The following is a 13,529-nucleotide window of genomic DNA, read 5'->3' as shown; positions in this document are numbered from 1 at the left end:
TGACAGAAAACAAGCCTGTGACTGTGAGAAAACCCTGTTTGGCAACTGAGAGGAGCTTGTCTTAACTTGTTTTGCTCATTTTATTTTAAATACAATGTTTATCGTCATACAAATGCAGAAAAATTACATTTCTATACTCTGCAGGTGAACAAGCCTTGGGGAAGGAGGGAGAGGAGTCCAGCTCACACGGTATGAGAAGGCAGCTCCCCACCTCCAGGAGTAACCTGAAGCAGAGCAGAGCGAGTGCAATGGCTCCTGAAGAACAGGAGCTGTTCCAGCCGGTGCCTGGAACACCCTGGAACATGTGGTTGTAAGGCAACCGTCCTGGCTGAGTTAGGAACCACAGCCCTGTCCTTCTCGCTAAATTTGGGCACACTTTTATTTTAAAGAATACTCCACTCATCAGAAAAACGAAAATGTGCATGGTCAGTAGTCACCAAGCAGTAGTAAACAAATAAATAAAAGCAGGAAACCCAAAATCCTGTCCTGCAAAAAGTGAAACTCTCTGTCTCTCCACTATCTTCCTAAGCAGCCATTCCTCAGGATCCAATCCTATCTCTAAATGGCCTTTTAATTTATAAATTTCCCATCCTTAAAGGAGGTAGCCTTCCTGACCCACTCCTCATAGCTTCCATGGTGCATCTTGGTCATCAACCTACCTAAAATATGGACTTAAAAAACTGGTTTACCTGTAGCAATATGTACTCCATATTTTGCCTACTCTTATTTGAATAATTAATCTTCAAGGCCTAACAAACTTCCCCTGATGGATTTTTGCAAGGCATAAAAATTTCTCCTGGCATTCCCAGCCTGCTTCAGTAAAGGTGAAGCTGTAACACACTCACTTAATGCTCAGGACACATTTTTGTGCTGGTTTGTGCTTTAATACAGGTTCAAAGACAGCAAAGGGAATTGACATTTGTAGACTGACATTTCCTGAGCTGCCACAGAAACTCAGAGGCAAAGTTATGCAGCTTTGCCACAAAGTCCATACCAGAAATGTACTTAGAACCTAAATCCTATATTTCACTTCTGTTTTTTACTTCTATAGGAATTACATGTATTCTTTGGGAATACCTTTACCTTGAGGCATTTTTATGGAAGAATGACTAAGAAATTGACGAGGACTCTATATTAGCACTTGCAAAATGTTCACACCGTTTCTAGAGCTTGTGTTTGGTTCTAATTTAAAGTAGTCTTAATTCAGTGGCACCAAGTACCATTTCCAGTGACGTAATTTTTCATCAGTGTGTTCAAAATAATAATTTTTGCTTGTCATTTCAGTTCTATGTCCCCATCTGCACCACACCCCACCTCGCCAGAGAGGCATGATTCAGCATCCCTGATGGGAGAGGTCTAGCTCACAGAGAGTCTCTATCAACATGACATTATGGACGCTCACAAACATGGACTGTCTGGTGGCTGCAAGAGCTCAACAGAGAGACAGACACACCACTATGCAGGATCACCTCTACTGAAGACTCAGCAGGCTCACATTTTATCATTCACACCATCATGGTTTTTTTTCCTCTGCTTGTAATTTTATCATGTTATAACACAACGCATGATATGCCAGCAGGCATTTCAGGGTAGTTTGGTTTATTTGGATGAAATACATGTTTATGAAGAGAGCTGGAACACTTTAGGAAGGAATTTGTTTTTCATGGCTTTGTTTCCAGAATGCAAAACAACTAAGTGCTTGTTGAATTTTCTGCAGGCAACCCATTATGCATTGTTGACTTGCCTGGCTTTGGGGACCTATAAAAATCCAGTGGCCATAGAGGTTGGAAAATGATGAGACACTTTTCTCCCAGTTTTCCCTCTACTCTTCAGAATGGTTTCAAATATATTTTAGATTAGGAAAAGCTGTTGGTTATGGACTACTTTTTGCAAGCACTTTCTTCATCTTACCTTATGACATTCTTTCTGATATCCATGTTGTGAATAGCGAGATGTAAGCTTTCTCTCCGTCTCCTTATGGCAGGGACTAGAACAGGGTACAAGGACAGGAAAGCAAGCATATGAACAAAGATGGTAGGGATTTCCACACAGGAAAACAAAACTGATGCAGGAGGACATCAGCCTTTGGTCCTGCAATTAACCACCCATCAACACAAGCAGGAAGTTGAAAACAGGGAATGCAAACACTCTCATAACATTTAGACCAGAAGGTACTTTTGAAATGTCATTGCACTTCCTCAGATCTTTTATTGGATGAGAATTTTCTACTTCACTATTTCTAGCCGTTCGTATTTGGGTCATGAGAATAAATGAGTGAATGTAGAGCAGGAAGAGAATGCCACTGTCCTCAGGATGGATACATTAAAGCTCACTCCTGACAGAACGGGGGAAGAAAGTCATGAAGGAACAGTAAAGAATAACATGATCCTAGTCTCATAGCAATGGGTCATACCAAGTGCATGTATCTATGCATGTTACACAACCTCAAGTTCCTAGTCACTGGAGAACACTATGGAGATCCTTGAATACTCTTCCAAAATGGTACAGTATCTCTTCCCGTATTTTTAGTACAGACTTTCAGACTATCCATCTCAGCATGACAGTCTCTCAGAAACAGAGACAGGAGGGGTGGGAACAGTCTGAAGCACAAAAATGAAATTCTGGAAGTGCTACAATTACTGAGATAAAGGGATGGCAATATAATGTAAACAAACACTTTGTAAGAGTTTTGAAAGCTAGCTCCCATCTGTTCTGGATACATAAAAATGCTACAGAAGGGACTACAATTTACAGCTTAAATGGCAGTACTGTTAACCTCAGTTTAACAGGACAGGAAAAACTGCTCTACATGTCAAACACCACGTTATTATATAAATGATCCACAAAGAGCAGAAAATCAAGACACGGAAATAAGCTGGTATGAGTTATTCCATGAGGAAGCTGGGGCCAGAAGCCCACGTATACAAGTATGCCTAATACCTTTTGTCAAACCAGTGCTGAAACATACTCTATAGTAAATTAATTATAATAATTCCCATAATTCTTCACATATTTTTTTAAAAAAGACCTTTCAAATATCTGATATAGTAATGATTCTGTCAATAATCCATATTCACTCTGTAGCAGCTGCTGTGAATCACTGTGTTTCTTACTCACAAACCCAGAATAGCAAATAAGGCTGTTCGGGAACACAGGTCCTCTCCATCAGGGCTGTGTGAGTAGTGTGGCATTCGTAACAGCACTTAGATGATTTGGAAGCACAAGTCCTCCTCAAAGTCATAGCACAGACAAAAGAATTTAATCCACATTCACAGATGCAGGATTCCTTTTCTAAACGGATTGGCAATGAGAGCAGCTGGAATTATAGACATCAGAAAGAGTTATTTCATTCTGCTAGTTGAGAGGAAAGAACATTTGCCAGTACTTCAGCAGAAATACATTTGCTCAATTCAGTAGGATGAAACAGGTCTTACCCTTCGGAAACTGGACTGACTACAGGGATGTGCACTTGGCCTGTTTCATAGAGATGGCTATTTTCCTGCAATTACCTGGGAAGGGGAAAGAAAGGGAGGGTTGATTCACTAGGTAAAAACACAAATATTATGGACTGATTTACAGAATAAAGATTCATATTAAACGCTTTAAAAAATTATCTATTAAACCATTATTTTCCTCTTAATGCAATTGTTGCAATTTTTCTGTTGATTTGTGTTACTACAGGGTAACTGTTTTTAAATTTAACAGGTTTGCCCAAAGGATATTCCTTGGGAGGCTATACAAAATCCTTCAAAAGGAGCAAAGGGCATTTGTATATTTGTACATTTGTACATGGGGAAAAACTGGAAACACACTGCTGCTGGAATACAAAGGCTATACTTGCCCATCAATGACAAGCAGAGGTTTTGCATCAATATGGCTCATCTGGTAAGACAGGGGTTTAATTTGGTGCCTTCTCCACACTGCCAAAAGTTACAAGTCAAAGCTACAAAAATCACAACTTTAAACAGATAAATTTTCTCATGTGCTTCAAGCAAGCACTTGGAACTGTTTCCACAGACTTGGTTTTTTTGTAAGTATTGAAAAGATTTTTTTGCAAAATGCTATCCAGTGTTGTGACAGTCTCCACTATGTGACTATGTGTTAGAAGCTGGCAATGCTGGTGAACTGCGTCAGCATACAAGGCCCTTCAGCCTCTCTGAGACAGTGATTTTGTATTTATGCCTTGTCAGGAAAGGCTTGTACTATCTTTGTCTCCATAGGTGATTTCCACTCACACCAGAATACTCTTATCGTTATTATGACAGTGCCATACATAAGATTTCCAACTCCTAAATTATTTCAGTTTCCATGTTTACTGTCAGTACAGAAGAACACATTTGAATCATTGGCTTCATCAGTAAATTGGCAATGTGCTTTCAGGACCTTACATATTTATACACATGCTGAAAAACAAATACTGCAGGAGTTGCATTAGGTCACTATATTTAATCTTAAATATGTTTCTTTAGGGAGACACTTAGCATCCCAATGAACAATAACAGATGTGACTGTTTTGGTTAAATACCAGTCACCAGATAAATACAAATTCCTAGAAGATGCTTTCACTGTAACAAGCTTTTCATTGTTTAACAGAAGATTATCACCGACAGGAAAAGGAGGCTGCTAACTGCCCATTAAATCTTTTGACATACAGGATACACACATAAGTGCCAAGTGCCGAACAACTTCATGTATGACATCTAACACCTGGAAGTTACTGAAGGAGCATGTTTCTGCCACAACATAAACACACACATACTGTGTTGAGGATAGGAAGATGCCTGAGATTACTCATTACATGAGACCAAACTTTAAGTCAGACATAAAAAGTTAATTTCAAAAGCTTACTGGATGTTTTGCTTCATGGTTAGAAGGGTCAAAGAAGAAAGGTGGGGAAACTGGCTTGTAAACGGTGATAGGTAGGGGAAAGCATAGAGAATGACTAAGGGCTGGTGGTGGCTGAGGAAGCTCGGTGACCCCTGCTTTGAGCAGGGAGGGTGGGGAAGATGCCAGGGGCAGACTCCATTCGCGGGACAGATACAGGACACTGGGAAGAGGAGGTATGAGAGAACAGAGCAAGCATGTTTGCTACCCTGGACTTCAGGAGAACAGGCTTTGGCCTCTTCAGGGATCTGCTTGGTACAGTACCATGAGATAAAGCGCCAGAGGGAAGAGGGGCCCAAGAAAGCTGGCTAATATTCAAGGATCACTTCCTCCAAGCTCAGCAGCGACACATCCCAACAACGAGGAAGTCAAGCAAAAATGCCAGGAGGCCTGCATGGATGAACAAGGAGCTCTTAGACAAATGCAAACACAAAAAGGAAGCCTACAGAGGATGGAAGCAAGGACAGGTAGCCTGGGAAGAATACAGAGAAATTGTCTGAGCAGCCAGGGGTCAGGTTAGGAAAGCCTGATAGCCTGATAGAATTAGATCTGGCCAGGGACATCAAGGGCAACAAGAAAAGCTTCTATGGATATGCCACTGATAAAAGGAAGACTAGGGAAAATGTTGGCCCTCTCTGGAAGGAAACTGGAGACCTGGTTACCTGGGATATGGAGAAGGCTGAGGTATTCAATGACTTTTTCACCTTGGTCTTCACCTGCAAGTGCTCCAGGCACATGCCCATGTTGCAGAAGGCAAAGAATGGGAGAATGGGAGAATGAAGAACCTTCCACTGTAGAAGAAGATCAGGTTTGAGACCATCTAAGGAGCCTGAAGATGCACAAGTCCATTGGACCTGATGAGATGCATCTGTAGGTCCTGAGGGAACTGGCAGATAAAGCTGCTAAGGCACTATCCATCATATTTGAGAAGTTGTGGCAGTCCTGTGAAGTTCCTACTGCCTGGAAAAGCAGAAACAACCCCCATGTTTAAAAAGGGAAAAAGGAAAACCCAAGGAACTACAGGCCAGGCAGTCTCAACTCTGTGCCTGGCATGATCATGGAGCAGATTCTGTTGGAAACTATGCTAAGGCACATGGAAAATAAGGAGGTGATAGGTGACAGGCAACATAGTTTCACTGAGGACAAACTGCCTGACAAATTTGGTGGCCTTCTATGATGGGTTTACAGCGTTGGTGCATAAGAGTAGAGCAACTGATATAATCTACCTGGACTTTTGTGCTTGCAGCCCAGAAAGCCAGACATCTTCTGGGCTGCATCAAAAGGAGTGTGACCAGCAGGTCGAAGGAGGTGATTTTGCCCCTCTACTCTGTTCTGGTGAGACCCCACCTGGGGTATTGCGTCCAACTTGGGGGCCCCCAACATAAGGACATGGATCTGTTGGAGGGAGTCCAGAAGAGGGCCATGAAGATGACCAGAGGGCTGAAGCACCTCTCCTATGAGGACAGGCTGAGAGAGTTGGGGTTGTTCAGCCTGGAGAAGAGAAGAAAGCTAGAGGGGGACTTCTGACAAGGGCATGTAGTGAAAGGACATGGGGTAATGGCTTTAAACTGAAAGATGTTATATTTAGATTAGATATAAGTAAGAAATTATTCACTATGAGTGTAGTGAAGCACTGGAACAGGTTGGCAGAGAACTTGTGGTTGCCCCCACCCTGGAAGCGTTCAAGGCCAGGCTGGATTTGGCTTCGAGCAACCTAGTCTAGTGGAAGGTATCCCTGCTCATGGCAGGGGGGTTGGAACTACATGATCTCTAAGGTCCCTTCCAACCCAAACCATGCTATGATTCTGTGATAGCTTCAAGCTCTGACAGAAATGTGAGTAGAGCAGCCAAAAGCTGCCAAAAGTGGCAACCTTATAAATGGAAACTGGTCCATCCACAAGATGCAAGCATATTATTCTTAAAGACCATCACATATTATTGAGAAACATAGAAGTTTCTGAAAGACATATTTCTGTGCTGTAATAGCTGTATCAAATAATTCAGACTAGATGCTCCTTTCAATACGAGATGCCATTTCCCCCAGACATCTTGCCAGTGAGAAATAAACACTTGACTGTGAAATAACTGCTGCAGTCCCAGTGTTTTCTTATCAGCACTAGAAAGTTCATGTGCTAGACTAAGAAAAACACTGATTCAGAGAAACAGTGATATAAGAATCAAAGCAGCAGTTCCATAAAAGACCAGTGAAAATTAAGTGCAGATATTTCTCTGATGCTCTTTTCTTTTAAGAATGAAACAAGCCAAATTCTTTAGCAGATGACATGTAAGGCTTTCATTTAATAAGTCACAGTGATGACATCAACAAATTAGTACAGCTAATTTATGTGTCTAATAGTCACTACACCTGCACAGACCAAAATTTGAATACTCTAATCTTTATATAATTGCTTAAACTATACTAAGACCCTTAACATTGGCATCTACATAAATGAAAGCTAAGCCCACTATTTAATGAAATATAACAAGGGCAAGTGTAGAGTCTTGCATCTGGGCAGGAACAACCCCAGGTTCCAGTATAAGTTGAGGAATGACCTGTTAGAGAGCAGTGTAGGGGAAAGGGACCTGGGGGTCCTGGTGGACAGCAGGATGACCATGAGCCAGCACTGTGCCCTTGTGGCCAAGAAGGCCAATGGCATCCTGGGGTGTATTAGAAGTGGGGTGGTTAGTAGGTCGAGAGAGGTTCTCCTCCCCCTCTGCTCTGCCCTGGTGAGACCTCATCTGGAATATTGTGTCCAGTTCTGGGCCCCTCAGTTCAGGAAGGACAGGGAACTGCTGGAGAGAGTCCAGCGCAGGGCAACAAAGATGATTAAGGGAGTGGAGCATCTCCCTTATGAGGAAAGGCTGAGGGAGCTGAGGCTCTTTAGCTTGGAGGAGACTGAGGGGTGACCTCATTCATGTTTATAAATATATAAAGGGTGAGTGTCACGAGGATGGAGCCAGGCTCTTCTCAGTGACAACCAATGATAAGACAAGGGGCAATGGGTACAAACTGGAACACAGGAGGTTCCACTTAAATATGAGAAGAAACTTCTTCTCAGTGAGGGTAACAGAACCCTGGAACAGGCTGCCCAGGGGGCTTGTGGAGTCTCCTTCTCTGGAGACATTCAAAACCTGCCTGGACACCTTCCTGTGTAACCTCACCTAGGTGTTCCTGCTCTGGCAGGGTGATTGGACTAGATCATCTTTTGAGGTCCTTTCCAATCCCTAACATTCTGTGATTTTGTGATACATAATCTGCTTATGCAAAGGAGACAGGCTCACAGATATTGTCAATGCAATTAAGAAAAGCAATACACATTTTGGTCAAGATAGAGATTTTTTTAGATCATATTTACTGAAAATGAAACTATTGTTTTATCACAAACAAAAACTAGAGGTAAAATAAAAACCACATGGAATTATTCTGCATTGCAGTTCTATCCTGGTACTTCAGGACTTTGGTGCAGTATTTACTATATGTCTCCTATGTTTTATGCAACATAAAGCCATCATATTTCAAAGCAGTCCCTAGCTTCAAGACCTGATTCTCTTCTCTGTGAAATTAGGAGTACCTCAAATGAAAGAAAAAACAGTCACATAAAACCCAAATCCAAATTTTCTTGAAACCTTGGGGCTATGCTCTTAGGCTCCCCTAAAGTGAACATAAAAATTCATGCTCAGATTGCTGAAAGCACATCAGGAACATTATTTAGGTTACATGGCAAACAAATTACACTGAAGATACGATCCACAAGATTCTGGAAATTTTATTGCTGCAGAGTTTAGTCTTGGGGAAAAAAAGAGATAATTCTACTGAGACATACTTAAATATAATAAATAAAAACAGTGGTTTATGCTGGGTGTGTGGAAAAGGGAGTAAAGCTGATGGTGGGAAAAAACAAGGGCAGTATCTCACAACAAGAGACTTATTACAGCCAGCAGTATAGGCTATCATACATGGACATTTAGGATACAAGCAAGCACAGCATTAGAGGGAGCTCATATGGTAAGATTATTGTGATATTACCCTAAAATAACTTCGGAACAGAATCTATGACCATAACGAAAGGGTTCTATGAACTGCTTGATCACAGAAAATAACAGAACAATGTGCATCCGGACAAAATAATCCATGTCATAATTCAAAAAACCAGCAGCTACGAACAAATGGAACAAACTGAGAAAAAATGCAGTCCAGTTTTTGCATTCACTTCAGTCAGTTCATGGTTTTTTGATACAGTTCCACCAGCAATGTAATACTGGGAAGCCATTATCACCCACCTTACAACACTATGCATGACTGCAGATTTTCTGTTCCACTGCTTTTCCACAAGCCCTTTTCTTCCTGAAGCTAATATTAAGTGGCTAGTACCCTACACACTAGCTAGTACATCAGCAAATGGTGAGGTGCATTAGGAGCAGATCTAAACAGCCAAATGGTGGGTGCTGAGACCTGATACCCTGCAGTGTATGTATGTGGAGGCTACTATTGCAGTTTATCTGCAACCTGGTTTCAAGGACCAAGGCTCACTGGTGGCTGGAAGGCCACCTTCCTAGAATGTATCCTTGGGCATACTTACTTACGATTTACTTCTGGAGTATCCACATGTAACTGAACTCCTGAACTCCCTATGAAGATACTGTTTCTCCTAACAACTAGGGTATCTTCATAAAGTGCAATTTGCTGTTATTGACATCCGAGCTATTTCTCAATTAGCTAGCTCAGGTACCGATACCCAGGCCCTTGCTTGGATATACAACAACTAAATATGAACATGTCTTTCATTGTCTTATTAATTCTTGCACAGACTCCAAGGGAAATCTCTGTCTCAGAGTGCTGGGAGGATGACGGCTGCTTCTCTCATGAACCACAAAAGCTATTTACCTTCTTGAATGGGAGAGTGGGGAGGGGATAGCTAAGATTAAGAAAAGGTTGGAACTCAGAAGATGTAGGCTCCAATGCAAAGCTGTCTCCAGTTCTGCTTGACTTTACTATAACTGTGAGGAATTATTTTCCTGCATTATTTTGTTGTAGGTTGTTAAAGCTATTTTTGACATCAGATAACTATTAATACATTTCACTGTTAATTTGGAAACCTCAAGGAAATGTGACTCAGAAATGGATCTGACTGATGCTTTTGGGCAGGTTTCATGTACCCATGATGAGAATGTTTGGGTCTGGGCAGGCTTCAGTAATAGGAATATGATGTTTTATTTGCCTGATTATGCAGGCTCTTCACAAAAAGCTGAGGTTGTTCAATTTGGTTCCATTCCATTTCATTTCATTAAAAATCTAATAAATAGATTTTAAAGATAAATAATGCCATGACTACGAGATCAGTCAGCTAGCAGGATCTACACTGCTCAACACCTGGAAGTATAAGAACTGTAGGCATTCTGAGAACTTGTGACACCAGAGCATAATAGTGGTTGAGAAACCTGCGCTGCTCTACTACCACATAACCTGCACCTCTGCAGAACAGCCCCCTAACCATCTACAAATAACTTGCAACTGTTACGTACAATCTCAAATTTAACCCAGAAAGCAAAGATTTGGGTTTCATCTCCATTAATCTCAGCCAATGTGGAAATGTTTTGTCATTCTGCTCCTTTGTTGATAAGGCCAGAAAATGATCAGACCAAATGGAGTGTGCAAACCAGCACTGAGAAATAATGAAGCAGTTCTTGCACAGTGTGATACACCTTTGTTCCCAGAGTTTTTTCAGCCTTTTTTCTTTATGGAAACAAACATAAACAACCGTTGTGTAATAACATCTCTATAAAGCAGTCCACTTTAATGCCATTATCCTCTCTGGAATGAGGAGCGATATTGTCTTATGTTGTTTGGTTTAGAAAAACGTATTCTTAATATCCTTCAAGAAGACATACAATCATGTGGTGCTTGATCACAGTAACGTGGTGATAGTTTGTGATGCTACAAAGATTATTAGTTATGTATTTATGATATCTTCCTGTTCCTGCAAGCAAGCAGATACCCAATACCTGACTTAAAGTTCATTTTCTAATTGGTGAACATGTGTCTCTACTATGCTTCATGCTAGCCTAATTACCTTTAATTAATTATTGTCTTGGTTATGTTGTTGAAGAAAGTGGGTATTTGCAGAAACTTTACTTTGTGCTGATTTTAAGGAAAGAGAACAAAAACATTTGAAGACTTTAAAATAAGTTTTCCAGCGTAGGTAATTTTTTCTGTTTATTCTGGCAGTTCAGCTAACTGCATTTTAACATCTAACATTTGACGTTTGACTAAGTAACAAAGATCTTGTTCAGTCTTTAGGCAAAACTCTATGTTAGTCATTGACACCTAATGAGAACTTCAGAATTAGGTCATTAATACAATTTCACAATTGTGAGGAAAACACGTACATGTCTTCCTCTGAAGCACAAAGCCAGACTTAAAAAAAGCTGCCCAGCAGGCACTTTGGTAAAGGCCTGTACATAACACTTTGCTTTTGCTTAATTTTTTTGGTGACTCAGACTGCCTGAGACAGATGTATAGTGTCTGAAGATGATTACAGGTCAGGTGGGAAGTATTTTCTAGAACCCAAAGCAAAAACCAGCTTATTGGTTTAAATCTATAATTGCTGGATTGCTGAGAATTGTTTGTGTTTTCCAATTATGATGGGCAGAATAAAGAATAATTGTATCTATAAAATATTAATGGTACTTAGGTTCTTCAGGCAAAAACACAGTAATAACTGGCATTTTCTTTTTTGTTGATTGTTATATTACTAATGCCCTCCAGTTATTTTGTTCTACATCGAGACCACCCCCCTGTTATTAACTCACAATCAGCATTCAGATTGTCATTTGCATAAACTTTGCCTGCCTCTGGAAAGAAGACATCAAACAAGTACTTTTCCAAAAATAAACTGAGGATTGCAGATATTTTTTAGTTTCTGAAATGAATGCAGCTTTCAGCCAATGTATAAAATTAGTGTATGTAGGGAAAACCTCAAAGAGAGCAAACTATATTATAAATGCAGTGCTTGTTAAAGTGTTGTTAAAGGGCATTTGAACTGGCATGTTAAACTGAATTACAATGCAACAGCATCCAGACATAGAACTAACTCTTCTAAAGGTATTCTCTAAGGACTGATGTAGGAAGCAAGCCACCAGAACAAACCTGCTGATCATGCTATTGCATTTTATTATGTGTCAATTTTTTGCTTAATGCTAAATACGCATTCTTGCCAGAGTGATCTCTCATTGTAAAAATTATAGGTTTCAACAAGGGAAAATCAAGGTAAAATTACATTAAAACATTGCTTCGGTGTACATATACTGATAAAACAACTTTGAAAAAGAAACATATAGTTGTGTTTTCCCTGTGCCTTCCTTCCCATACTAATCCTGTATAATAACTTGTACAGTATTTTAAACTTCTAAAGAGTCAATGACATTTTTTCTCTATTCCTTTTCTTGTTTGTCTTTTACTTCATAACAATAATAAGTGTCCTTCACACAATAATACTAGTATTAATAGTAAAAGCTCTTACATGGTCTGGACTAAAATAAAACATTACAGGGCCTCTAGATTATGGGCCATTTTCATAGGCCAGAGTCTAAACTGAAAAACATACATTTCTCTGGATTTACACTGACATAATTGAGATGGGAATCAGATGCTGTTCTATAACTAAAAGCCCAATTATGTCAATCAAATATATCTTCAGGAAGCTAGAAAGCTACATAAAACTTGATCATCCTGTTAATATTAATATATAATTAGCTAATTAACCCCTACAGAGGGGAAGTTATTTAAAAAATTGTAGTGCTAGCTGGATTGCATTTTAAAGACTAATGTCACTTACAAAAAGGTGCACCTAACGGGAGTCTTTTGAATTGACATTGAGCTCCCAGTTTACTTTGCAACAAGCTTGGTAGTTCATTTAGAAGCTGCAAAAAGACAAGTTCAGAGAGAGAAATCACAAGTCCGTTATGGATAGGAAGTCATTTGTCATCATGGATATTTTATGACAATTTTATGAAGCTGTAACAGAGAGTGAAACTTTTGCTTGGACTAAAAAGAAATTAAGTTTCAAAAAGCAGCTCTATTTTATTTTATCAAATACATTTTCCACACATGAAGAGAACACAAAAAATCTTAGTCTGCTGACTTTTGAAAGCTCTTTGACATGTAATATTTTGTTTGAAAATTTTGACACAGAGTCAAAGCCAGCTCAGTAGAATCAGATTATGCAGACAATGATGCATGGAATCTTAATCTATAAGGAAATCTGGATGATTTTGTAAAATGTAATAAAATAAAACATGGAATAAACCATGGAAATCAGGATTTGTATCTTATTATAAAGGAAATGTATTTTTCTTGTAAAAAGGAGAATAATCAGTTCTTAGTAAACATTTTCTGTCTTTGGATGTAGTACTCTATCCTAGTAATACCGATATTAACAAAACATGATTTAGCTCAATTATTGTAGCTGCTATTCAGCAGCAAATTCCATAAAGATGGCTCTGTGCATTCACAAGCTTCCACCAATAGAAATTCTCTTGCTTAAGAATCCTCTTAAAAGATTTGAACCATTTTTCCTGTGATGCTGTCTTTGTTTCAAAAACTTTTTCCTGACTTTCCTCAGCTCTAACAGTTGATAGAACTGCTA

At 39.7% G+C, this 13,529-nt stretch overlaps 1 long non-coding RNA gene across 3 annotated transcripts in view; it reads right to left on the bottom strand.

Annotated features, from left to right (window-relative positions):
• Positions 1 to 13,529, bottom strand: part of LOC135986168 (uncharacterized) — a 105,370-nt gene that overhangs the window by 74,513 nt on the left and 17,328 nt on the right. For 2 of the 3 annotated variants that reach the window (XR_010605853.1, XR_010605855.1), the window contains exons 2-4: positions 3,435 to 3,509; positions 3,118 to 3,316; positions 1,912 to 1,987 (exon numbers count right to left, since the gene is read on the bottom strand). This is a non-coding gene — a long non-coding RNA (uncharacterized LOC135986168). The remainder of the gene's footprint in view (positions 1 to 1,911; positions 1,988 to 3,117; positions 3,317 to 3,434; positions 3,510 to 13,529) is intronic. The other variant, XR_010605854.1, reaches the window with a different exon arrangement.

Source organism: Caloenas nicobarica, chromosome 2 (assembly GCF_036013445.1).
Source record: "Caloenas nicobarica isolate bCalNic1 chromosome 2, bCalNic1.hap1, whole genome shotgun sequence".
Lineage (NCBI taxonomy): Eukaryota > Metazoa > Chordata > Aves > Columbiformes > Columbidae > Caloenas > Caloenas nicobarica.
Note: the sequence above shows the minus strand (reverse complement) of the source record. Positions and strands in the feature narration are given on the sequence as shown.